Here is a 27,950-nt window from a genome sequence, read left to right as displayed (position 1 = left end):
CTCAAATTTTTGTTTTTTGGCACTGGCATTAAAGCAACATTATGTAGTTTCCATGTAAAAATGACTTACAGCTCCCCCATGTGGTTGAAAAGCGCAACAGTGCCTGGTATCAGACACTCTTTTGCAGGCAGGGGGAGGGGTGGGGCTGTGTTTCCTACCCTCCACCGCCACTTTCAGAGTGTGCTTGTAGCAGCTAGGAGGCTGCTCAGGTTGCAGCAACAGTACAATTTGTCCAGTTGAAAGTTGTTCTATCACTGAAATAATTTTAGAGACATTATTTAAAGGTAAAAAAATTACATAGTGTTGCTTTAAATGACCAACTAAAAGTCAGATAAAATCACACTGATCGGATTGTGAGAGCAGACTGGTTGCTATAATATCAGGGTAGATGTGCTTATAGTTATTCTGTTCTTTTTATCAATGGTTACCTCCAAAGCAGCCATCACCACTTTGCATCAAGATGGCCTCATATGCAAGGAAATTGCTATAAGAATAGTGGACCTGAAAGAACCATTTACGGGATCATCAGGAAGAGGAGAGAGGTTTGACTGTAGTGAAAAAGGATTTAGGACGTCCCAGAGTTTTCTGCAAGTGCCAGGACCTCCTCCTGATGAAATCGTGTCACCACCAGTGCACAACTTGCTCAGTAGAGGCAGCAGGTGGGTGTGAGTGCATCTGCCAGCACAAGGAGGCCAAGAGTTTTGGACAACTGCCTGGTGTCAAGAAGGGCAGCAAATTATCCAAGAAAAACATTAAGGTCAGACTGAAATTCTCCAGAAAGGAATTACAAGGATTGGACAGCAGAAGACTGGGGGAAAGATAATTTTCTCTGAAGCTCCCTTCCAACTGTTTAAGACAATTGACTGTTTGATTCGATGAATCGATTGTCCCTGAGAAGAAAGGGAAAAGCTACCATAAGTACTTTGCCATGCAAACAGTGAAGTATACTGAGACCATACATATGTGGGGTTGCTTTTCAACCAAGGGGGTGAGTTTTCCCATAATCCTGCCCAAAAAACACTGCCATTAATAAAGAATGGCATGAAAATGTCCTGCAAGAGCAACTTTTCCCAATGATGCAGAAGCATTGGTGATAATTGTGCTTTTTCCAGTGTGATGGAAAACCATGTTGCAATGTAAGAGTGTTGATAAGCTTGAAGATCATCTGTATCCACTGGCAGGCAACTCTACGGATCTTAATTCCATAGTGAACCTGTGGTCAGTCTTCAAAAGGCGAGTGGACAAGCCAAAGCCCACAAATTTTGATCAACTCTGGGCACAAAGGTAAGGTAGGTAAGAATGGATCGCCATCAGCCCGCATTTGGCCCAGAAGCTATTCGACATGCCAGAGCGAATTGCAGAGATTATAAAGAACAAGGTCAACACTAAATATCAACTCTTTGCATATATTAAATGTTTCGAATGTCAAAAAGCCTAATGAGAAATGGAATTTCTTAACAGAATTACTTAAAAACAATTTAACTTGATCATTTAGCCATGCAAAAATATTTTTAAACTTTTTTTGACTATTTTTGACATATGCTGATTTTAGTATTCTCTTGTTTAACAGGTAAGACTACAAGGATTAGTTAAAATATCTTCTTTAATGTTTGAAAGGACAAGATGCTACAGGCCACGAGAAAGAAGAAACACACGTTAAAGATGCCTGTGTGTGTCTATGACCAGAAAAATATTTTACACAAGCACATTCTTTCTCATCACATGGAACGTGCATCCTATTAAAGGAAGGCAATCGAGTTGCCTTTAGATATACTGTGCAAAGTTTTAGGCCACCATCCCACAATTAGATGTGTTGTTTTTGCAATGTTATAGTGATCATATATAAGTGTTTCTCAGTCTCTTTTATAGAAATGTGTATATAATATTAAAAACTGTATAAAAATGTAAACTGATGTGTCAAGCTTTTAGGGTAAACTCCCCTTACACTTAAGCAATAGCAGGGAACTGTAGGATCTCTTAAACCTAAATAAAATTAAATCCTTATTTCTAATTTTAAAGAAATTAGTTATTTTACTTCTGCTCAGAAACGTCCAAGACTTATGCCAAGAGAGGTCACGCTAAACACAGATGATGCCTAAAGAAGACATTTAGTTTTGAAAACTTATTTTCCTGTATTTTCTGTGTGTATCTTAATAAAATAGATTGAACACTAAATATGGATGGACATTAAAACTTTTAAAACAACAAGTCTGATGGTGGTGAACTTTTGCATAGTACTGTATGTCAAATCAAAATAAAGTTCAAATCAAAATTTGTTTAAATCCTGGATGCACCACATTTACAGATTTCTACACAATGTTTAATTTGCCTTCAAAATGACAGGTAAATACAGTATCTCCATGCAAGACCTTTCATGTGCCTGTCCTGATTCAATATTTAAGTGTAATCAGATTAAAGTGTGACCAAATTTAGGTGTGATCAAATGTATTTTCACATATGTGACCCTGCCTGTAAAAACCAAGCTAAAGGATTTTTTTTGTTTTCTACATAAAATCATCCTACATAATGTGCATTCTGGGATTATACAACCTTGATATCCTTAATACTGACTGAGGACATGTCAAAGATTGAAGTCATAATGTAATTAATCAAAATTTGATGCTTGTTATCTCAGAATGAGATTTTTGGACTTTACCATGACCAAAACTCGATATAACGCTCAGCCCTAAATGCAGTGTATGTTATGTTAATCATGATCCAAACTAAGTATGGTTAATTTACATTTTAGCACAATAGCATTTTGAAGAAAAAATACTGCAGGCTTTATTTCATGTAAAATACTGCAAGTTAAACATTTTATATTGTGTCATACTGATTTGTACATTTCTGTTAGTTGAATTACAGAGACTAACCCATCGTTTTTATTTAGTTTTTTTAATGCAACCCAAAATGTCTAAGGTTTGATCCTCATATTTATAGAAAATCATTAAAGCAGTTGTTTAGTAATTAAGCACTTACGCCTGTGGATATGTATCTTTTGTTTAATTCACAACTGCTTTTAGACTCAGACCCCTTTAATATGTAATAGTAAAAATGTCTGCATTGTAAACATCACACAGTGTTTGTTATTTTTAGAACTGAAATGTAATAGCATCAATTAGTATTACATTAATAGCATGTTGTACACCGTTTATTAGCAAAAGCAAGTCCCTTGGAAAAGCTTTCTCACTCACAGCATGGATCATTCAGTGAGTGGGAAGGAGGAAACATCGATGAAAGCATCAGTGAGACACTGTCTTTTCAAACACTGGAGCTTCTTTCAGACCAAGAAGCTCATTTCCTCTTGCACCTGGACTGCTTTGGACAGCTTCCCCTCAACCCTTGAGCCTCTTTTTAATAATGTGAAAAGAACACCAAGAATTACAAATGTAATACACTGATTTATTCTTTAATTCTTTTTAGGTGTGTTTCTTATAGTAACATTGAGATTACATACAAGATTTGTTTGTGAGGACAATTCATATGTAAATAGGGTAGCCAGAACAGTTGTTTAGCTTTGTCTACATTGCTGGTATATAATTTGTTCAAATTTAAAGTATAAACAATAAAATGACAACATATACATGCATTTACCACAGTTACCTAGTTGACTTTTAATTTTATACAAAATGTTTACATTTAACTTCAGTGTAAATGGTAAATGGACTGCATTTACATAGCGCTTTTAACAGACCTATGGCCATCCAAAGCGCTTTACAATTAGCCTCACATTCACCCATTCACTCCCACATTCATACACCGACGGCGGTGTCAGCCATGCAAGGCGCCAGCCAGCTAGGTAGGTACAGTGTAGTACCTATATGTGTAAGTCTCTTGTTTTTTTGTCTGTATTACTTAGTAATAACGAATGAATTACACAATTAACAACCACAACATTATTTATTCAGGTGCTGTTAATCAAGTACAATTCAACCACAATTAATCTTTTTCTTGGTAAGTAACTATATCAATATATTTAAATACAACCCTTTGTTTATATAGTTTTCTGGTATTTTTTAACTTTTAAATTTGGTGGCTCCCACAACCACATGGAAAAGAAAAATGACCATGGTCTGACATATGTTAAAAAACTACTAATTTTGCATACTAATTTTAGCATACTAATTTGACATGACTAGACTAAGATACATGACAACACTGTACTCAAACTGAAAAGGTTTAACTGCATTTTCACGTACCGTAAACCACATTGTTAAAATGATCTCAGTTCACATGGATCTGTGAAAACTACTAAAACATTGTAATATAGGCTACATGCTCACGACATGGCCATTTTCATGAATTCATATTTTTGTCATATACATGAGGATGGTAATTGTATCTGTTTATAAATAAATTGCCAAAACAAATAAAAAAGCAAAACAAAAAGAATTTAGTTTCAAATTCAAAACAACTCTTTTTTGTAGGTGCATCATGTGCCACATTGACCTCCATAGTAGGAGAAAAGAATGCTATGGAACTGGAAGTAAATGGGGCTCATGATCAGTTTGGTTTCAAACATTCCTCAAAATATTTTCCTTTGTGGTAATCATAACAAAAGAAATACAGGCTTGTAACAACAAGAAAGTGAATAAGTGATGACGGAATTTTCATTTTTGTATGAGCTATCCCTTTAATTAATTTGTACGGAAGTTTGAGGTCTCTGACATTCACTATTTCTGTCAACTAGACATACTTAGAAATGTAGTAACAGAGGTGCTTGGATCACCAAATATAAAAAGTGATAAAATGTAACACACACACACACACACACACACACACACACACACACACACACACACACACACACACACACACACACACACACACACACACACACACACACACACACACACACACACACACACACACACACACACACACACACACACACACCTGGTCATTTACACACCTGGTCATTTACACAAGCACGTGTATTAACAAAAAAGAAAGTAAATGGTTTTAGTGTTTCAAAAAAGCATAAAGCTATACTAACTCTTTAACTGTTAAGGAGTTCTGTAATGTTTAAATGCTTATGTCTTTTGGAGATGCAATGTCAGAATTGAACAAATTTGTAGAAAGATTCGGGTCAAAAGAAGTGAAAGAAATAATACCTCCTTTTATATGTCGATAAGCGACGGAACTCCATACTCCACTTCCGCGTTTTACCATCTACCGCTGACGACTGAAAAGACATTTTACCTTGTGTGTGTCCCAATGTATTACTCCGCAGGGTAAGTGAGACTTTTTAAATTATCTTTGTACAGTTTTTTATACAATTTACATTAATAGCACATAACACAACATGCATTCGTTTCAAAAAGTTTAATGTAAGTTTCATGTGCTATACAACATTTACACTGCTTTAAATGTTGACGTGGGTCTATTTGCCCGTTGTAGTGACATGTAGTGTTTCGGTCTCTCTTAAACATGGCCACCATGATGGAGTAAACGCAACAACTTTAAAAATTCATATTATCGAGGAAAACTATGCTTCTTTAACGCAAAAGAGGAATGTTTCGACCTGAAATATCATACCAAACGCCGAATCCACATGAGAGATTTGGGAAAAGTTTCTTTTTGGATTACACACTGAATTAAGTTGGCTGGAAGCTGGAAAGGGAAAGAGAATTGCATCAATTCCGTAAGCATTTGCGACTCTTCGATCATTTACACGCTTTTTGATGTATTAATTTGTTTATTTGTGTGTATGTTTATTGTTAATGTTGTAGAAAGCGAGATGCTGTTTGGTTTTAGAGTGGAAATTAAGTGTTGTTTTGGTTTTCCAGCAGAAAGTGAGAAGAGTTGCAGTCTGTATGAGTGAAAATAGTAACATTAAACATAATAACAATGTAAAAAAGCATAATAAAGAGAAATTGTTAAGAAAGTAAGTGTCATCCACCCGAGAGCGCACATATCATTCCGCGAGTTTTCGCTCTTTAATTTTCGGAGATCTTTAACTAATGTGAGATACCCCCCCCCCACTCTCTGAATAAACGAAAGTACTAACTTCTTACTACACCAAAGGTCATAGAGGAAGTAGCGAGTAAATATAATAACATGTTTAGTTTGTATTAGTAACCTTAGTTCATCTGTTTTAAAAAATGGTGGCCCCTAATTTTTGGTAAACGTCACACCGACGTTTGGTGGCATAAAGTTTAGTTTTAGTATCCAGCCATCTTACACTAGTCATGACAAGAGCTGCTAAACTACTTAGTTTCTCCGAAACGAACCTTTATATACTGAATAAACATGAAACTTTTGGCAAGAATTAGAGCCAAAGTAACAAGCGCATTCATTCAGATATAAAGTTAGTATTGCATAAGATTGTCAATGTGCAGTTGACGTATGTCAAGCAGTGGTAGCAGTGTCCAGTCACGTGACATGCTGTAGTTTATCTAAAACGATTTTAATCAAAAACGTGTTTTTAATTAACGAATAATTATGCATGTAAGTTTGACTATTAATTGAGAGACTGGGTACATACAACACGGCCATTTATGTAAACTTAAAAGCTGAAATGTGACAGAATAGAGACAGTTGAAGAAATTATTTGTAAGACCTAAATATGCTTGTACATTTTATGCCCATGTTGTTTGTTAACTCAAAAAATAATTTTACTAAATGGTTTGCATCCTAGCAGAATTAGCCTTATAATAACGTACACCTATTTTTTTAATAGTGATGAACCAATATATTGCAATGGCCTATTTTTGTAAAATGTAAGTTTCGGCATAGACTGATCATTTTTTAGAAACTGAATGCAGTCAAGGGAGAAGTACCTGGGACTCTATGACCTAGGTCTAGGTTATAAAACCTGACAAAAAATGAGTAAGGACCACTCAGCCGCATCACATACATTCTGGAGCGAAACCCCTGACCCTAAGGCCTTAGAGGAATAGAGGAAGCCATACCCTGGGTAGAGTGGGCCCTCACAGCGACAGGTGAGTGTATGCCATGAAGCAAGTGAGATAATATCCAAAAAAAATTCAGCTTTTACTGGTCTCTTTTACTGCACTCTTTAACAGGGGAGGACAAAAGGCCTGCAAGACAATGGGCATCGGTACATTGTTCAATAACTTAGGCACATATCCCAGGCTTTTTTACAGAAAGGCCTTTGCCATCTCTGGGGCAAATTTAAAGGACAAGTTCGGTATTTTAGACTTAAAGCCCTGTTTTCAGATTGTATATTGTGAAATAGAATGGTTTTGACTAGGGCTGCACGATTCAAGCTAAAATGTGAATCACGATTTTTTCCATGGGAATTGAGATCCCGATTCTCTCACCCGATTCTCTTTTTTTTTTAACAAAAACATTTATTATGCACTTAACTAAAAAAAAATGTGCTACAGGACTTTCAGTTATAATAACGTGTCTTAAAAGTCTCTTTTTCATATTTTAGACCCCTTAAAATTTAGAGTAATTTAAAATTTGTTAGCTGTTAAATTGCACCTGTGCTTTTTGTATCAAACTGGCCAAACTTAAAACTTTAAAAACACTAACGTTAAACCTTTAGAAGACTAAACATCAACATTTTGAGGCATCAGAGAGAAATGCAGACAAGTAACAATGTTCCCCTTGTGCGAAAAACCCTTTCTAATGGGGAACGCACAGAGGCCGTTTCTCAATGTGAAGGCTGCAGCCTCTCTGGAGGTCGCATTTCTAAACTGCGCATCATAAAGACTGTCTAATTTCAGAATATTAACAATTAACATTATAAAGATGACTATTATTTTTAATTAATAATAAATTGTTGAAGTATGTTTATGACTTGCGAATGTAATGCTCCGTTAACTCAAATGAACCAGGCTTGATGACGTATACAGCCTGCATGCGACCTCCGGAGGTTGCAGCCTTCCGATTTAGAAACGTCCGGAGCCTGAGGTAAATAATTTCCTTGCCTTCTTTCAAAACCAATGTTGTTGTATCTTCACTTTCTCCGTCGCCACCAGGATTTTCCACAATGACACTCGTTTAACCTCTCTTTTTTGTGAAAATTGCCGCTCCAGATCCACCAAGTAAACGACTGTGTTTAGGTCTGCCACCTTGTTATACGTCACGCGAGTGACAGCGGAACGCCGCAAATGAGATGAGAGAGAGGAGAGAAACGATCGGGTCTCATTGGTGAATGAATAGGGTTTGGTTTTACCCTGTATGAGTGTGTGTTAGCAAGTTTGACTGATGTTCTTGGATTGTAATGTAAATACGTGAACACTTGAACGCAGAATCTGAATACATTGAAATACTGTATATGCAAGTGAATCGCCGTCATTTAAAATGAGGATCGCATACATGTATGAATCGAGATCGTGATTCTTTTTCGATTAATCGTGCAGCCCTAGTTTTGACTGAAATTTCGACATTTGCGGCTGCCCTGAGAATTTTCGCGTGTTTGTGTTTCATCTCACACCTCTACAATGGGTTTAATGGTGCACTGGAACAATCCATCCTAAAATGCATTAAACTTTCGTTTACAAAGACGTGAAACTCACCGAGTGGTCAGGGGTGTTCTAGGGCTGTGCAATTAATCTTTTTTCGATTTTAATTTCGATTTTTGCACATTTCGAATGCAAAAACAAGATAATCGAGGGAGAACGATTAGTGTGCCGCATTTCTGTTATTTCGTTTTGAGTCATTAATCCGGCGCGTCATAAGCAGCTGCGCCTCGCACACAAAGTAGAAATCCTCATGTATTTGTTCAGTTTTATGCTTTTCAAGCGAGCGGAGGCAAACTATCCCTCACGTTTAAAATATTGTCAGCTGCTGGATCGTGGCGCCGCTCTCTGTCTCTCTCTCTCTCTCTCTCTCTCACACACGTGCAGAGAGCTGCGCGCTCAGGCATCTGTTTAAAGTCAGAGCATTAGGTAATAATCCTGTTTATGTTTGAAAATGTATATGCATTTCAAGCGATCGTGTTTAAAGCGTGAATCGCGTTCTGCTGGCACTTGAACACTACTGCTTTGACACATGTAGCCTTCTGCAGCAACACTAAACAATGCATTGAATTTATGCAGGGCTTGACACCCGCCAAATGCGGGTAGATTTCGGCTGCGGCGGGTAAGACAATCTCACTAGCCACTTTGGCTGGTTGAATATACATTTTTTATTGTAGTTTTCTTAAAAGTTATGCAAAATGATAACCAATGCGAAATTAAACACTGGGAAACTACAACTCCCATGAGCACTCCCTGCACCGAGCGCAACACACAAAGACCGTTTGTGGAGACGCGCGCGTGATCCGCGGAGCGTTGCGGACCAAAGCGCCACCTCCCAGAGAGCGCGCGAGAGGTGATGGATTTGCGAATGCACAAGAGGACGCAGTCTGAGCGCATACGCACTTCGGGAAAGATAAAACAATTGCATGGAATTGATTGGAGAGATATATATTGCGTGCACATTCTCAGGGCAAGAGCGGAGAGAAATTCAGCGCATTCCTGAATGCACACGAAATCAAAGGAAACCCGCCAGAGAGGTTCGCGCATCATTTTAATGTAAGCTACTTTGGGCAACAATAATGCCCTCTCGACAGTTGTCATTAAAAGTCTTAAATCACTTTTAACAGAAAACATGATCAAGCATATAAAATACAATCTGCATAAACAAGTTGAAAGTAAAATTCATGTACATTTCTTGACTGCTGTTGTTAATAAATATTTAAAGTGGTTGTGGAGGGGTTTTGTGTATATCTTTTCAGTTAATCTTCTACACCCCTGCTCCACTTTTAATATATTCATTCAATGTAAATCTATTTATGCCTTACTAGACTGTTTTTACAGTATGCACCTAAATATATGATATGATCTATACTGATATACCTGGTATATACCAGCTAATAAATGTTGTCCTAATTTGGGTGGTCAGACTGCATTTGAAATTCAATCTGCATCTAATTTAGCTAAACCAAGTAAATTTGCTCAAATTAAAGTCATTTTAGGATGCCAAAGTCAAGTTTAATCATATAAAATTTATTTTACCAGCAACAAAATTGTGGCCTGTGAAAATGCTGAGTGGCTAGTAACTTTGGAAAACAACTAGCCACTTTGGCTGGTGAGCAAAAAAGTTAATGTCAAGCCCATGTATAAATGCATGTTTTTACAGTCATTTAAGTAATCGTGTTAAATTATCGAGATTAAGATTTTTATCAAAACAATCGGGATTATGATTTTTCCCATAATCGAGCAGCCCTAGGGTGTTCACTGGTATGCTCACACAAAAATCGCTGCAAAAGACGCATTCCAACAGGTTTTATCGTAGTTTTTACCAACTCCATTGACTTGTATTAGATGTCCTGTGAGGTACTGTATTACTCCGCGCCGGAAACTTTGTTTTTATTCTTGCAATTGGCAATGGCGGATTAGCGCCACCACCTGGGCTGGAGTGTCTATTATTCAAGCTCTCAGCGGAAGAATGTACGGGTGTGAGGCGTATGGAAAAATAGGTCCACAAGTTAACAACGAATGCTAAAACAGCTGTTGGAAAGCATCTTTTGCAGCGATTTTTGTGTGAGCATATCAGTGAACACCCCTGACCACTCTGTGAGTTTCACGTCTTTGTAAACGAAAGTTTAATGCATTTAAGGAAGGATTGTTCCAGTGCACCATTAAACCCATTGTAGAGGTGGGAGGTGAAACACAAACACGCGAAAAATCTCAGGGCAGCCGCAAATGTCGAAATTTCAGTCAAAACCATTCTATTTCACCATAAACAATCTGAAAACAGGGCTTTAAGTCTAAAATACCGAACTTGTCCTTTAAGGCACGTAAGAGATACCAACAGGGCCTTGGAGGTCTTCCACTTGCTTTAGGGAGGTAGAAGAAACACTGTCTTGAAAGAAGCCTGTCTGGTAGGCTTGTTGCCATAGTCGGTATAACCGTTGATGACCCAGTCTCATGATGACCGCTGCTGTTATAATTTTACTTTCCCAAGTAAAATCCTTTTTTATTTTAATATTCAAACAGACACACGGTTCACCCTCACACTCGCGCAATGCATATTGCATAAATTATTACAGAAGTAATATGATTTGTTCTCTGTGAATAAATAAACATGTTCTCTTTCACAGGGAAATTGTAACGCAAAGTTAATTGTATAAATAATTTGCGTAAATTTTTTAATATGGCCACTGGTTGAATAAAAACTGCACAAGACAAAAGGTAAGACTTGTTTTACTAAGAGTTTTATTTAGTGTTTAGTCTTAGTTGGTAAACTACGTGTGCTCTATCATCATTTAAAAGTCTTTATTGTGCGTTTATTAAGTGTTTATTGGCGGTTGTCATGACAAGATTTGTGAAGGGATGTCACAGTATGTTTTGTTTTGATATTATCTTGTTTTGGTTTATCTGTTGCTGGAGATGCACTTAAGAATTACAACATTTGAAAGGCATTTTAAACAACCATGATTTCTATTTTTGTTTTTCATTTGTATTGCTTTCATTGTTGTTAGTGTACATCCATGCAATCGTAGTATGATTTTGTACAAGTTGGTGGAGTATGTACACATATAATGTAGGGGTGGTACAGTTCATGAAAAAAACTGAACCGTTCGGTTCGCTTGTCTCGGTTCGGAGCGTGTGTGAGTTCCACGGTTCGGCGGTTCATGGCATGCGCATGTATGTGACCTCAGATAGCGTGTTTCCCTTTCGCGAATTGCGCGAAAGAAGATGTGACTGTTGTGGAGAGTGAGTGCTGCAGATCATGTTATGTGTAGAAATGGCAAGTGGGAATTAAGTCTGGAGGATGCGCCAGCGTCGTATAAGTTTGGTGTGTGGAAACATTTTTCATTTCATGTTACCTATGATGACAGCGGAAATAAAACAATAGATAGAACTGCAGTCTATGGGTTGAATGTGTTCGAACACCCACAGGAGACAGCCTTCTCTCCGCCCATTTATCTAATCTGAGCTACTGAACTCAACGTTTTATGTCTTTTCTGACTTCTGCCGGGAACACACGGTGAATGTGCCCTATTTTTAGCCTTTCATTGAGTGCGTTTACATGCACAGAATAAGCGGATAACTATTAAAAATCTGCTTATTATAGAAAACTGTTTTCATGCGTTTACATGCAAATCAATAAACCGGCTATGCACACAACTGCGTTTACATGGTACTTGGAGAATTATCAGTTTTCTCGCAGGCAGTAACGTCACCACCTATAGTACATAATAGTCGATCAAAAAGCCAACGGCATATCTGTCTTAAGCTGTACTGTTGTATCTCTTCTCGTGTCTACAGAACCAGTAAATGTAACATAAGCTTTTATTTTCACAGTTTTTCTGCCAACTGCTTTAGTCAAGCGGATACTTTTATGCGTTACTTTGCACTTACTTCCGCGTGTGACGTTTATCTTTCATACACGGAGACATGCGCACATGGACAAAACCGTGAGAAAGCCGGTTAAGGTGTTTACATGCCACGCAAAATCGGCGTAATGAGCAAAAAACTACCTGTGCCGATCGGTTTTTGCTTACGCCGTTTATGAGCTTTCCCCGATGAAAGAAAACAGTTTTACGCGTTTACATGACCCCACGTGTTATCAGTTTATTAATCGGCGTAAGACTGTGCATGTAAACGCACTCATTGATAAAACGAAAGCGGCTGATTTCCGCGTAGTTTCATTTTGCTAGCGTGTGAAAGTTGCGCAATCTTATTTCATAAATTGCCCCTCAATTTAATCAGGACAGAAGTGGTCAAATTTGGACAAAAGAGACGGATTTAAATATTACAGGTGTAAACGTTATGTTTCTCTCTCGTCCACATATAGACTGTTTCATCGGAGGCATGTTATACACGTCTGGATCCGAACCTTACTTCCGGTTTCGTTTTTTTAATGGTCTGACTAGTTACTAAACTGATCTCTTGAACGAATGCCTCCTCGAAAATAACAAATGTTTTGGTTTCCTAGGTAATCTATGTGTTGTTTTTTTGCTTTTTATATAAATAAACTACGTTTAAAGAACTTTGTTGTTATTTATTCTTAGCAGAGTTTACCGGAAGTTACATGCGGACCGCAACAGCTGCTTGTTTATGTTGTTACTGCTGAAACGGTCCATACTCTCTGCAGTATTTAAGCAGCCACTGAAGTTGGCAGTTTGATAAATGCAAGTTATCTTTGTGTGCTAAAAGGCACATAAGTTAATGTAGATGGCAATACACATTCTCTTTTTTTGCCAAATAAATGAAAGAGCACCAGTGATTGTCACAAAGAAGACCAGTGTAGCACGCTCTGCTATTTTTCATAAATGAAAAGCATGTTGAAATCAACAATGTCTTCCCTCTTGCTGTATCAAAATTAGGGCTGTCAACTTTAGTCGTTTAGTCGACTAATCGGTCGATGCCGTCTTTGTCGACTGACATTTTCATTGGTCGACCAGTTGCATAATTAATTTATTTTCACCAATAAAGACATTTTCATTGATTTACTCCTTGATATTTAATCCTTTATAAGCATTTATATATTACTGTAAAGGGGTGGGCCGATCCAATACTTTGGATCGGGTCGATCCGGACCTTTTTTGCGGGATCGGGTATTGGAAAAACGGGGCCGATCCAAATCCGATACTGTGCGTTATTTGTGGTTGTTACTGTCATGCTACAGAAAAGTCAAACTATTATAAAAGCACCATAAATGTTATTATACACTATATTCAAAATCTTCCTAATATATTCAACAGCCTTATGCGAAAAACAAAGGCATATATGAAGATATTTAAGGTCACAAAAACTGAATGGTTTGGTGCTCGCCAAGTTAATACACTGGAGTTGCGTGAATTAAATGTCATAAACACACACACAAAAGCCGTATATTAAACATCTGATTAACTATTTATTTGCTCAGTCGTATGTCCACTCAAAAACAATTAATAAATATTTAAGAACGCTTACATTCTTTTAACTTGTATCTCATTAAAAAAAATTCACTTGACATGATATTCTCCTGATTTTGTGCAACTTGTTTTGTGTGTATATGTGTGCGTATATATATTTATGTATTTATACACACACAATTCTAAATGGATCAAGTAAAATACTAGTATTGGATCGGGATCGGTCGATACTCAGAATACAGGTATTGAAATCGTATCGGTAATAGAAAAAGTGGATCGGCCCAGCCCTATTACTGTGTTCTAAATATAATTAGCCTATGTTTTATCCCCAACTTTAAATGCTTTAATTTAGGCTATTTTGTAACAGCGCCACAGTTTAGCGCACCACATAGAACACTCTGGAACCGCACCTGTGGCTGGGTGCAGTGCTACTTCGCTCAGAAAGGAATATAGGTAGTTATGCTGTATTTATTCAGTTTAAACGCTACCTGTTTTGGCTTTAGTCAGAAAAATGTCCAAGAAATCTAAATCTTTTGTCTGGCTGCATTTTACAAAAAAAGGTCACGGAGTTTGAGTTCGCCTGCTCACAAGGTTTGCGAAAAGTAAATGCTACAGTCTATTTTTTTTTTAAATTCTTTCATTCGAATAGTAAATAAAATACAGTAATAAAATAATTAAAATGAAAGTCTCTCCTGATTGTGTTCCAAATTATTAAAGGTGACTAGGGCTGTCACTTTTGAGAAAAATCTAATTCGAACGGATTTCGAATATCATGCAATGTATCCGAATATATTCTAATATCTGGGCACCCCCCCCCGCGCCGCGCATCAAAAACCCACCGTAATGGAGATTCAATCACAAAATTATTAACAGTGAGAGTCATAAACTGGGCTGTCTGGATTACCTTTTTACTTAATGTTTGAAACAGCAGGTTATCAACTTATGAATACAAAACTTATATGAAAAAACGATTCAGAACAGTTACAGACAATAACGTGACAACTTAAACAGCAGCAGGAGTGGGGCATTTAGCCAAGCCCAACGGAATTCGCGCCCGCAGATTTCGTCAGAAAACTCCGCGGAATTCTGCGGATTTAATGCCCGTCATTGACAAGCACACATATCCCACACGCTCGAGCGTGTTTGTGGGAAAGAATCTCATTGACAACAAGGACGCATACATAGCCGATCCCGCGCGCTTGTGAGCCGTCATTCACAAGTACATTAACCCTGCGCGTGCTGTTCGCTCGCCTGTTTTCAATGATAGAGAGCACAAACCTTTGATACTTGAGATTAAATTAAACTTACCGCTGAGTTAAGCAGATCTCACTTGACTCTGTCTTCTATGTGACGCGCGACAGTCAGCACATGATCATTTAAAATCCGTTTACAAGACAAATGCGGGTGTTTAATATAAAGTTTACATTGTGTTGTAAAAATGATGAAATCTTCATACATGCTAATTTCATAATGCGAACGTACTAAGGCAAGTTTTTTATTCTGCTATAATGTTTAACACTTATAGCAGTGTTAAATATGTCATTTTACATACAAACTATAATTCTATCTTGACATGCACATTAGGTTCATGTTGGTCCAATTTGATTCCCTCTCTTGCGCACAGTTGCCGTCGTCGGTCTCACTCCCAGCCTCCGGTGTTACTGTAAAAAATGCGCTACATATGGCATTTAAAAAACCGGATGGTTTATTTATAGTTCGAATACGGATATTTCACGTCATGTTCGAATGCATATTCGAATATCGAATAAAAAGTGACAGCCCTAAAGGTGACATAGAATGATTGAACGGAGTATTTATCCTTGTTCTGTGATGTGACATGTAGACTGTAATGCCTTAGAACAGGGGTGTCAAACATACGGCCCGCGGGCCGCATACGGCCCACAAAGGTGTCCAATCCGGCCCGCATCATCATTTATACTGTTTTATTAAATATGAAATACACATTTTAAAAACCCTTTCAGGCAGGCATCTAGTTAGTTTTTAATATGATAGACTTGCGGAAAGCAGCAAAACGCGGAACATAGACTAAACACGGTGGCCAAAAATCTTGCTGTTTTATTGATACCCGCCCCGCTAAAGATCCACTGATTCCTGTAATCCACTTCGTGTTTTCCCGCCGCTCCGCAGCATCTCTGTGTCCACTCTCTGCCTGGAGAGCGAAGACGACAGTTTCCGAAGTTCGTTGCATTAACAGGTAGATTCATTACATTAAATCAGTTGTTAAACAACAGAATTAGTAATTTGGAAGTTTGTTTATGTATTTCTTCCGGTAATGATTTGCTGCCGGTGTTCTAAAAGTGCTAACAACTTAGCAAGCAAACAACAACAAAATAGCCTCATTCTTAGTATTAACGTTACAATATTTGTCTAATCGATTTAATTTTCCCGATCAGACCTTTATTAATATAAACACTAAATTTGCTGTTGTTGGCACACTGACAAAAACACTAATGCCTTGACAAAATAAAGACATAGAATGGAAAGGGAGGCTGCTAAAGGCTGTTCAAAATTGCAAACATGGATTCCAAGCTCCATCAAGCCAGCAGGTAAATCATATTGAATATTTAGCAGATTGTCACACTTTATTCTTGTCATTATATTTCCCATTATAATCACATGCTAGTAATATAACACATCATATTTATAATATTTAATAAAAACATAATAATAGTATCACCCCCCTTAGTGCCCTTTCATTTTCTAAATGACTGTTCTCATTACAAATATATTCCAAAGAAAAGTGAATGGTTTATAAATAATTTTGGCATTAAGGAATAATGCAAAAGAAGTTAAATTAAGGCTTTTCAACCTAAGGCCAGTGGATTTTGTACAGATGTAAATTGTGTGTATAGTATGTACAGTATGAGTGTGACCTTATGAAATGTAGTTTTCACAGAGCTGTGTGTTTCTCTAGTTTTCTTGCTGAACAAACTAATTAATTGGTTTGTTTAGTTAATATTAACACAATTATCAGCACACTAAGGTTTAAAAAAATTATCCGGCCCGCACATCATGCCGTTATTTACCATCCGGCCCTCAGCCTAAAATGAGTTTGACACCCCTGCCTTAGAAGCTTCCTAAAAACCTCTCTCAGATAGCTCTATTAGGGTGGGGGATTTTAAACAAGTGGTTTTGCAACTATTTGGCTCCCCCTACTGGCTTAACTTGCAATCTCATAACTGATTGGCTGACTTTGCTGCCACTCAAAAAATGTAGCCAATTATTGTAAAGTGAAGGGGCATTTAGATGCGTGTGATGTCATAAGCATCAGTTTTTCCGATTGGGCTGTTTTCTGGCTGACATTTCTAAAAGAGGAATTTCTATAAACTGAGATGTTAAACATGTTTAGCACTTTTTGTATGTTTGTGAATGTGGGTAGACTACCATTATTCAATAAAGACAAGGTAAAAATGTTCTTTATTCTCTGTCCCCTTTAACATTTACGTATTTTAGGCTATAAGTAGATTGCAGATTAAGTTTTGTTTTTGTAAATCATCAAAATGATTACCACTTAATTAAGTTTTGCTTTATAGAAGTGAATTTCGTTTTGTATTAATTGTTTCTTAATTTTAATAAATGATTCATCAAACAACTGCATGTATTTAATAAATAAAAAGCAAATATAGCAGACAATATAAAAACCGCGCATAGATGCGCCGGCACAGAACATTAGAAGGAACATTAATATTTATTGAAAGTGGGTCATATTTGTAGTTGAAATGTAATATAAATTTAGAATTTGTTGACTATTTGACAGAGAAAAGACTAGGGATGCACCGAAATGAAAATTATTGGCCAAAACCGAAAAAGAGGAAACCAAGGCCGAAAAACCGAAACCGAAACACCGAAATAAATTATTATGCCAATTATTAGTAAAAATGCATTTATGGCTATCACTGTGTACTAACTTTACTAGGGGTGTGTGACGGATCACAAAACTCACGGTTCGGATCACATTGCAGTTTTTGAGGCATGGATCAGATTATTTTTCAGATCAGCATAAAGGGGGTGGGGAAAATCTAATAACAAATAAAGAAATTGCAAACATTTATAAAAAAAGAACAAAGTTGCACAATAATAAGGGCTAACTTTAGCATTAGGTACAGAAATTGAATTAAATGAGTCATAACACTGTCTTTATTGTATAAATTAAATTATTATTTTTAGAGCTACAGAAGTGTTTTTTTTTCTTTGTCTTAGGTTGTTTGATTAACATTAATGACACAGACTAGGTTGGTAGGTTAATTGAGGTTACTGTCTCTTTAAATAAGCAGAGACTGGTTTCTGACTGTAATCTATACATACTCTGAAGACATAAATAAATGTTTTTATTAGAAAAAGAATACTTTGGAGATAATTTTGTTTATATGACGCCTGTCAATAACAGAAAGATTTTACATTCGCTTGTTTGCATCTCACTCGTGTGTGCACTGTTGAGGGCACTTAAACGCGCGCACACAGAGACCGAGGGCGAATCCCAAACAGCACAGCATAAAAACGTTACGTTGTTTTTCATTGCTTTATTCGGCACTTGTATGTTAATGAACTATACCGTATGAGACACATTTGCGCGACTCTCTCTAAAGTTTACACATCAAGACTTCAGATTTTTGAAGGGCGTACTCACTGTGATGATTAGTGCTGTGTTCAAAATATCGATACGACGATACATCGTCATGGACGCCTGACGATGCGCGCATCGATACAGCACCTTCCGTATCGATTCGGATGTACTTTTGAAAGTAACGTGACGAATTGCTGTTGATCTGTGATCCATATCCCGCGGAATATGTAGAGTTAAAGGTGGCGGTCGCTCGCTCTCTCTCTCGCGCGCGCATTAAAGTCAATGAGTTCAGTATGAAAGCGCAGATATCTTAGCCTATACTACTGCAAAGGGCTTTATTAGCCATGGTCTTATAAAACAGTACTAACGCATTTGAGAAGAAACTCGACAAAGATTTGCATGTGAAAAGTGTATGTCTAGAGAAGAGATACAGAGCTACTTCAAACTATAACTGTCACATTAATAATCTGATTTCTATTAAATAGTATTAAGTCTGACTGCATGTTTACAGATATATTCATAGATGTAGAATAATGAGAGACAAGAGTAAGGCACCATCTTTGTAAAACTGCTTGAAAAAAAAACAAGTTAAGTACTAACTCTGGGATTTTAATTTCTAATAGCAAATAAATGAATGGCAAAAACACAACTGTTACAACACTGCTTATTCAATGTACAATAAACAAATAAAAATAATACAAATAATGTTACTAAATTCTGAACAAAAATGTAATTCAAAATAGTCTTGTATCGTGATGCGCATCGTATCCGGACCCTTGTATCGGGATACGTATCGTATCGGGGAGTTGTTGGCGATACACAGCCCTAGTGATGATCACGTCTGGACCGGACACACTCAACCGCATGTGCCTCTGTGCGTACAGACAACTGCTCACTTTAGCGCCTTTTTGCAGTTAAATACATCCACACCGCATACATGTTGCTTCAGACAAGCACGTGCAGGTCGCGTTTTTTGTTTGCGTCATCACAACATTTCGGCCGTATTGTTTCGGTGATAAAAGGCCGAAAATTTTCGGTGCATCCCTAGAAAAGACAGAAAATTTGACTGTAGGGAGTATTTGTATATAAAACTACAACTCCCACAATGCACAGCTCTGCAAGCCACCACCACTAATCCAGAACACTGCTAGCTCAGCTGTATGCTATTTTACATCCAATCCATTTTATTTATATAGCACATTTAAAAAACCGAAGGTTTACAAAGTTCTGAACAGGAATAATACAATAATAGCACATATAAACATATGTAAATATAAACACATAAAAACTAACACATAAACGTCTCAAAGCTAGGGATGCACTGATGTATCGGCCGCCAATATTTATTTAATATCGGCCGATTTTTGATGAATTTGAAACCATCGGTAATAGCACGAGAAAGGCTGATACCGATTGTTTTTTAATTAATTGCATAAAGAAATCCATTATATGTAAAAAAAAAATGAGTTAATGTTGTTAATAAAATAAATGCTGAATAGCAAAAACCACCTTTTAGGCTTGTTATGCTGTCTTATTATAAATGTTTTAGCTTAATTTGTGCCTCTCTTATTATGTTGGTCAGTTAAATGTTAATTAGATCCAATCCATGTTCAGTAAAAATTATTTGATGCAGAAATAAACTAGCTAATAGACCAACTGTATAGTATTGTATACAAGTGTTTAATATCGGTATCGGCCAGAAGTTGTCTGTTTAAATCGGTATTGGCCCATAAAAATCTGATCGGTGCATCCCTAGCAAATATATGATCACACAGTTATCATCATGTGTTAAAAGCTAGAGAAAATAAATAAGTTTTAAGACGAGATTTAAAGATTTGAGGGTTGGGGCTGATTTGACATGTGGATGAAGCTCATTCCACAGTTTAGGGGCTACAATTAAAAAAGCACGATCCCCCCTGGTTTTTGCCACATTAGTATAAGAAAGAAAATTGGAAACGTCCGTTTATCCCTGCAGGCTTTGGCTGTCGCTTCCAGTTTAGGATTCTAAAATATGTATCCAGGACTCCGCTGTCCATATACGATACGAAGCTTGGGTGGTTGGTTCAAGACCAAGAGCAAGCTTCACTCAGTTTCTTAGTTATTTTGGCCAAACATGTAAATAATCCCAAAGATGAAAATGCCGCACCCTGCACACAAACGCCTCCGCAGCACAATACATTTACTCCGTAGACGAGCGGGCTCAGTGCCTGTGCTCATGAGCCAAAAAGCGCCTGTGAAACAATCACACGTAAAGTTGCAATTCTCTTCCGCCTGACTATTCACCACACAAATGTCTATATCCTGATCTGATGCAGAAATTCCGTACAGAAGGTACACAGGAGAGTGCAGCCACTACTTTTTTGTCCAAGCTCGCGCCAGTTCGGGCTCCTCTACGCAGCCGAGGCTGCTGCGCCCTCCTTGGGCTCTTCTACGCAGCAGAGTCTGAGGCTGCGGCCTCTTCTCCGGGCTTCTCTGCTTTCTGTTCCTCCATCTCCCTCAGCTCTCAGCTGTATTGTGGCTCTTAAAGGTAGCATAGAAACACCAGATTCTCTCAACAGCTCTTCGAAATCCCCTTCTGCCATTTCAACCTTAAAACTACATTCTGCCATTGTTATTCAAACTTTTCCACGGAGCAATAGCCTGTTAGCTTAGCTTCTAAAGATGGCTGACATTATCTTTACATTCTGTGAGTGAGATCCCACCCATATGGGCGTGGTGAAAACATGCGGAACTAGCTGCTACTACTGCCTGTTGTTTTAAGCCTCTGGCCAAAAAAACCTCAGATGACGCAAAAATCGTCCATTTGCGTCATCGGAGGCTTTTTTCCAGACAAAAAATACACACATCTCTCATCTCGGGGTGATATGAAGGGGAGAAGCACGGCAATTCGAAAATACTACTGTTTTTCTACTGATACAAAGCTTAATTCTAAATCCTGAAGAATTCCTTTAAACGCAGCACTTGCATATGCTGCGTTAATTCGCGCATGAATTTGCGTGCAATGCGAGTGCAACAGCTGGTTTAATTAAGTGCTTGAGTCAATGTACGCAGGTAATAAATTATTAAAAAAATATCAAAACGACGGTGAAAGACGGTGTCGCGGTGGGCAAGTGATCTAACCGGTGAGAGGCTGAAGCACCTGTAATCACTGTTTCACCGACTATCGCAACAAGCCTATTCTGATGGTGTACTGGTTAGGGTTGAACAATACATTGATTTTTCATCGTCGTCGCGATATGAACTCACGCGATGAACACATCGCAACAGACAGCCTTGACGCGATGAATGAAGGGAAAACGGTAAGCGCGTGTAATAAGTTTGACCTATCACGTTTAGTCCTGAAGACATGGTTCATGCTATCAGGCCAATCAGGGGAACCCCCAAGTCAGCTACGCTCAGATTGATTTGTGAGGTGTCAGTTGCGACGCTGTGCCTGTTAGCAAAAATGATGGCTGAGGAAGGAGAGAAGAGTAAGGAAAATGTGTTGTCAGACAAAGACCTTGTGGTGAAAAGGAACAGCACTTCAGCTATATCATGGAATTATTTTGGATTTTGGAGAGATGACGCTGCAAACACAGGTACTGTGGAAGCGGTGATTCACATATTGCGTCTATTGCGCGCTCAAGTTCATTGTTTCAAATGTATCTGCACTCTGGAAGCGCCGCGGTCGCGACTTGCACGTGGTGCGACGCGCTCGTTTTTTTTCCAGGTATTTCAAAAACATTTTAACTTTTCAGAATGACACAAAAGCAGCGTGCAGGTCATGTGACAATAACTTGCCGTCTTCCATCGTCGTTTTGATTTTTCTTGTAATTATCATTTAGTTATTTTTTATTAAAGAGAGCAAACACGGTTACTCAGCTTGGGACTGGCGGATTTCCGCTACTGGCTCAAGCATTTAATTAAACCAGCTGTTGCACTCGTATTGCACGTGGATTCATAAGCGATAACTCAGTGTACGCAATTGCTGCAAAGACTGCATGTCTCCATGCACATTTATAAGCCCCTCCCACCCAGTGATACCCACTTCCCCAAGGTGGGTCACACTTCACCACCACGGTGGTGTGGTGGTTATTACAACCGTAACAGTGCTACACATTACAGTAATATATAGCCTTTGTGATAAAAAGCAGCATTATGTATTATAACAAATGCCTGCAGGGGGCGCTAACAAACCCACTTTTGTTACTTTCACTTTAGATGCTTACTTTTAGCCAAACAACGTTTAAATCCATTTAAATCTTTAATATTTGTCCAATTCTTTACAATAGAAATGATACAGCCACTGTTATTCTTGAGCAAGAACATGCGGAGTTCACTCATGTAAACTCAGAGTGAGGGTTTAATCTGCTGAGACCTAGGGATGGGTACCGAAACCCGGTATTAAACTGGCCCCGGGGCTAAATTATGAAAGACCGTAGTATCAGTAAGATCTGACGCTATCGGTTCTGCTTTCGGTCCTTGAGAAAAAAATAAAAATAAATGTACTATGTATTCTTGCTTAATAATGTTTTCGTGCACATTTTATCTCACCAAACATTTCTAATTTGCGATTATATTATGATGTTTGTTTGTGAGATCTGCGAGATCTCTCATGCACGCCGCGGAGGCTGTCTGTCACACGCACGCACACAACAACAACGAGCGCGGTGCACGCATAACAGCATGAAACTCCCGCTTAATACAAAGAGTGACGATGGCGGATAGAGCAAAACGTTCCAAAGTGCGGTTACTTTACTAGAGTTGATGCAGACAACGCTCGTTGTCATATAGGTAAGTGCAACAAGATGTTTGCATGTAAGGGCGGAAGCACAAGCAATCTGATAAAGCATCTTTCAAAAGTGCATTACGTGCAGACACAAACTGTGTCCCAATTCAAGGGCTGTGACTTTCTAAGCATGCAACCTTACAAGGCGAGCACTCGGTCTTTCAAGGTGGCAGCCTCAGAAGTCTGAAGAACTGAAATGAGATGTCTAACCCTCGGAGGACCCATAATTTGCGTCACCTGCTGCATGCGCCCACTGCGCCTGTCAGGCATTTATGCTAAAATCGTGTTGATTTTAACGTTGATCAACGTTGTCCACGTCATTAAAATAAATGTACAATCTCCCTAATAGGTTTGCTTACCTTAGGTTGAAATTCTGTTGATTTCTTTTGGGCGAAATGATGTTATGCATTCAACATATTTTCTACTTGTTTTTAAAATCCCAAATAAAGAAAAATCAGTATGTAAACATTTATTTGGCTAAATGCACAGCACTTCAAGTTAGTTTACAAAATAGCCTACATATAAATATCCTATTTAGAGTATTTTTTCTGCAGCTTTCACGCTGGTGCCTTAACAAATATATGTATATTATTTAGAAATGATATCCAGAAATTAATTTGTAATAATGGAATGCAGACCCATAATTAACTTAATCATGTGAACACAGGTTCATGATCAAATATTAACATTGGCCAAAGTACCGACAAGAATACCGTTAAAGTACCGGACCGTTAAGTAGTATCAGTAAGAGTAGTAATACCGTTAAAACCTTAACGATACCCATCCCTACTGAGACCCTTTACATCTGACAGTGAGACAAACACAACGCGTCTCAGACGAACATTATTGGAAACCCAAACAAAAAAGCACTCGCAGCAAAAGACAGATTATAAAACGGGCAGTTCTGGTTCTTCATTCTGATTAGTTGAAACGCGTTCTAAGCCGTGATAAAATACACTGGTAACCTCACGGTTCAGACCACATTACATAAGTATCACTGCGCCACTGTTGCTGCGTACTGATTTATGAAAATAAACACCACAGTCTTTAATCATATTTTTATTTGGTCTACAATTGCACAATTACTGGCGATATCCAGATAAATGCCAATAAATATTGTTGAGTCATCTCATCGATAAAGAGAAAACGTTGTCTGAGGAGTTTATAACTCAAGTTCATACGTCTGCTATTATCCACTGGGTGGCGATCTTACCCAACTTAAACACTGACGCATTCACTCAACACTGAAAACACAGCGTGTAAGTTTTGATGGCTCAATCTGATCTCTTACATAAGTTCTTCACAAATATGGAATTATCTCTGCTTTTAGCTAAAAAAATTGAGAGGTGATAAGAGAGCAAATGAAGGTAGGATGAATGAAACGTTTTTTTTGTTTGTTTTTTTTTTTTTTTTTTTTGAAAGCGGATGGTCTGTTCTTTCATTTGATATTTTATGTTTATTTGAAGAAGATAATTTTTCTGCAAGGCATTAAACTAAAACTGGGTGGCAACTTAAAAAAAAAACGCTGACGGGGAAAGAGTTCAGCATGCTTCCAAGCATTTTTGATCATCACTTCAACAGTTGCACAATATAAATGTTAATGTATAAATTAGATGAATGTTGATTTATAAAATAAACACCACAGTCTTAAATCATATTTTCATTGTGTCTTTGCTGCATCTCTGTTGGTTGGGAACTGCGCTCTGTTTCAGTCACACTTGATTCTGAGGAACTACTTTGTTTGGTGGAAGAGTAATATTTGTACTAATATAATTACAACTTATTTGTGTTTTATTTTATAAAATCCCGCTAACGTTATGGATATGAAGTAACCGTTTTATAAACGCAATAAACTAGGGATGCACTGAATATTCGGCCACCGAAAGACTTTTATCACCGAAACAATACGGCCGAAATGTTGTGATGACGCAAACAGAAACCGCGCCCTGCACGTGCTTGTCTGAAGCAACATGTATGCGGCGTGGATGTATTTAACCGCAAAAAGGCGCTAAAGTACGCACAGAGGCACATGCGGTTGTGTCCGGTCCAGACGTGATCATCACAGTGAGTACGCCCTTCAAAGATCAGAACTCTTGATGTGTACTTGAACTCGAGAGAGTCGCGCAAATGTGTCTCATACTGTATAGTCCATTAACATGTGCCGAACAAAGCAATGAAAAACAACGTAACGTTTTTATGCTGCGCTGTTTGGGATTCGCCTTCGTTCTCTGTGTGCGCGCGCGTTTAAGTGCCCTCAATAGTGCACACACGAGTGAGACGCAAACAAGCGAACGTAAAATCTTTCTGTTATTGACAGGGCACATATAAACAAAATTATCTCCAAAGTATTCTTTTTCTAATAAAAACATTCGTTTATGTCTTAAGTGTATGTATAGATTACAGTCATAAACCAGTCTCTGCTTATTTAAAGAGACACCTCAATTACTTAAGTCTAACAAAGAGACAAATAGCTCTAAAAATAATAATATATTTAATTTATACATTAAAGACAGTGTTATGACTCATTTAATTCGATTTCTGTACCTAATGCTAATGTTAGCCCTTATTAATGTGCAGCTTTGTTCTTTTTTATAAATGTTCGTAATTTCTTTATTTGTTATTAGATTTTCCCCACCCCCTTTTTGCTGATCTGAAAAATAATCCCTGCCTCAAAAACTGTAATGTGATCTGAACCGTGAGTTCTGTGATCTGTCACACACCCCTAGTAAAGGTAGTACACAGTGATAGCCATAAATGCATTTGTACTAATAATTGGAATAATAATTTATTTCGGTGTTTCGGTTTTTCGGCCTTGGTTTCCTCATTTTCGGGTTTCGGTTTCGGCCAAGAATTTTCATTTCGGTGCATCCCTACAATAAACCCCTTGAAGCTTTGGGTTACCAGTGCATTTTATAACAGCTAAGGGGGTTTTAGGCACTCTGCTTCGCGTCGTGCCTAACAACGCCCCTTAGCTGTTATAAAATGCACTGGTAACCCAACGCTTCAAGGGGTTTATTGCTTTAATATGCACATTGCACTGGAAAATGTTTAGCCAGAAACTTAACTTATGCTGATTTCAGGACAGTGTCCGTTTCTCAAACAGAAAGCTGCATCCTCCGGAGTTCGCGTATGCAGGCTGCATATGTCATCAAGTTGTAATGGTCAGCCCTATCAGCTAAGTTACAAATAGTTAAAATTGGTCAGATCTTACTGTGTGAGGTTAAAACAATGTTAAAAGGAAGCCAAACAATTGAAATTAAATTAAATAAGTGTATTTAAAAGATCACAATGAACAACACATTAAAACTTAAGACTGTTAAAAGAGAGGAATACAAGAAAACCAAACCTAAAACAATCTAAAAGTTCAAGCGTGTTAAAAGTCCAAATGTGCAACGTGTTCTCCAGTGTATATACAATTCAGTTATGGTGATAATCCAAACTCTGGAAAGGTAAGTCCAATACAATAACTCCACTGACCAGCAACAGTTTGCTTTAGCATTAGCTACCAATGTGTTCTTTGCTACTTCCTTTTATAGTCACTTCCTGTTTCCTGCCATGTGATCACTCACATGACAGGTAGACCATATCAAAATAAAAGACATACACACAAATTAAAAGTAAGAGATAAAATGGCTAAGACTACATGTTAAACCAATTTAAAACTCAAATATGCATAAAATCATTATATATATATATATATATATATATATATATATATATATATATATATATATATATATAGAGTGGTTAAAACATGCATCTTGTGTGGGAGTTTCACAAAGTCTGGTTTCTTTCAGTAAACTGAGCATTATATTCGCAAGTCATAAGCTTATTACACCAATTTACAATTAACTAAATATAATAGTAAACTTTATAATTGTTAATATTCTGAAATAAGACAGTCATTATGATGACGTATGCAGGCTACAGATGTGATCTCCAAAGGATGCAGCCTTCGGTTTGAGAAACGGTCAGAAATCTCATCGTGATCTAATTATTTTTTGTTGCACAAGATCTCATTACACCCTAGGGCACTATCATATAGAGGTTAGCCTCAACCTTAAATAAACACACATGAACATGCAAATCAAAAGCTTTAGGATCACTTGTAAATTATAGGCAGGTGTGTTGGATCTGAGTTGGAACAAAACATTGCAGGATAGTATATCCCCAAGAGCAGGGTTGAAGAACCCTGGTCTAGGTAAAACTGTTATGTTAATGGGATTAAGGGTGTGGTCGCATCATAAAACCAGACCAAACCATGCCTGAGTATAATTGTCCCTCCTCCCCACTCCCCCAGTGGTCTGCACTCACACTTCACTTTAATCGTCATACATCAATACATTAATTGTCAGTTGTGTGTGCTGTACTGCTCATGCTGAATTAAAGGGATTTTCATGTTTCATGGTCAAAATAATCACAGATTTACATTAAATCTTATACATTTCTAGTCAAATTACTATAACTACTATGACTACAATCCCAGGCTAAAAAAGCTAATTATCAATGGTTTAATGATACTAACATTGTGTTATTTGAACAATCTTAAGGATTAAAAGGTTTTTAAATGATTTTTCTAAATCTTTTGGTTTTATTAGTAAAACAAACATCACAAATTTCTTTTGGTATTACCACAATAACCATAAGGGATTCGTAGTAAAATTGTTTATACGGAAGTAACCAATCAGAATTATATTTGTTGCAAAGACGAAACTTGGCGCACCTGAAACGGACATGCTCGGTTAATGGGAGTAATAACTAGAGCCCGACCG

General features: G+C 37.6%; 1 protein-coding gene across 14 annotated transcripts in view; it reads left to right on the top strand.

Annotated features, from left to right (window-relative positions):
- Positions 1-5,424: 5,424 nt before the first annotated feature.
- Positions 5,425-27,950, top strand: part of kmt2ca (lysine (K)-specific methyltransferase 2Ca) — a 297,061-nt gene continuing 274,535 nt past the window's right edge. For all 14 annotated transcript variants that reach the window (XM_065294625.2, XM_065294622.2, XM_065294623.2 and 11 more), the window contains exon 1: positions 5,425-5,644. The gene's annotated coding sequence lies outside the window, so the exon portion shown is untranslated. The remainder of the gene's footprint in view (positions 5,645-27,950) is intronic.

This window comes from Paramisgurnus dabryanus, chromosome 22 (genome assembly GCF_030506205.2).
Source record: "Paramisgurnus dabryanus chromosome 22, PD_genome_1.1, whole genome shotgun sequence".
NCBI lineage: Eukaryota > Metazoa > Chordata > Actinopteri > Cypriniformes > Cobitidae > Paramisgurnus > Paramisgurnus dabryanus.
Note: the sequence above shows the minus strand (reverse complement) of the source record. Positions and strands in the feature narration are given on the sequence as shown.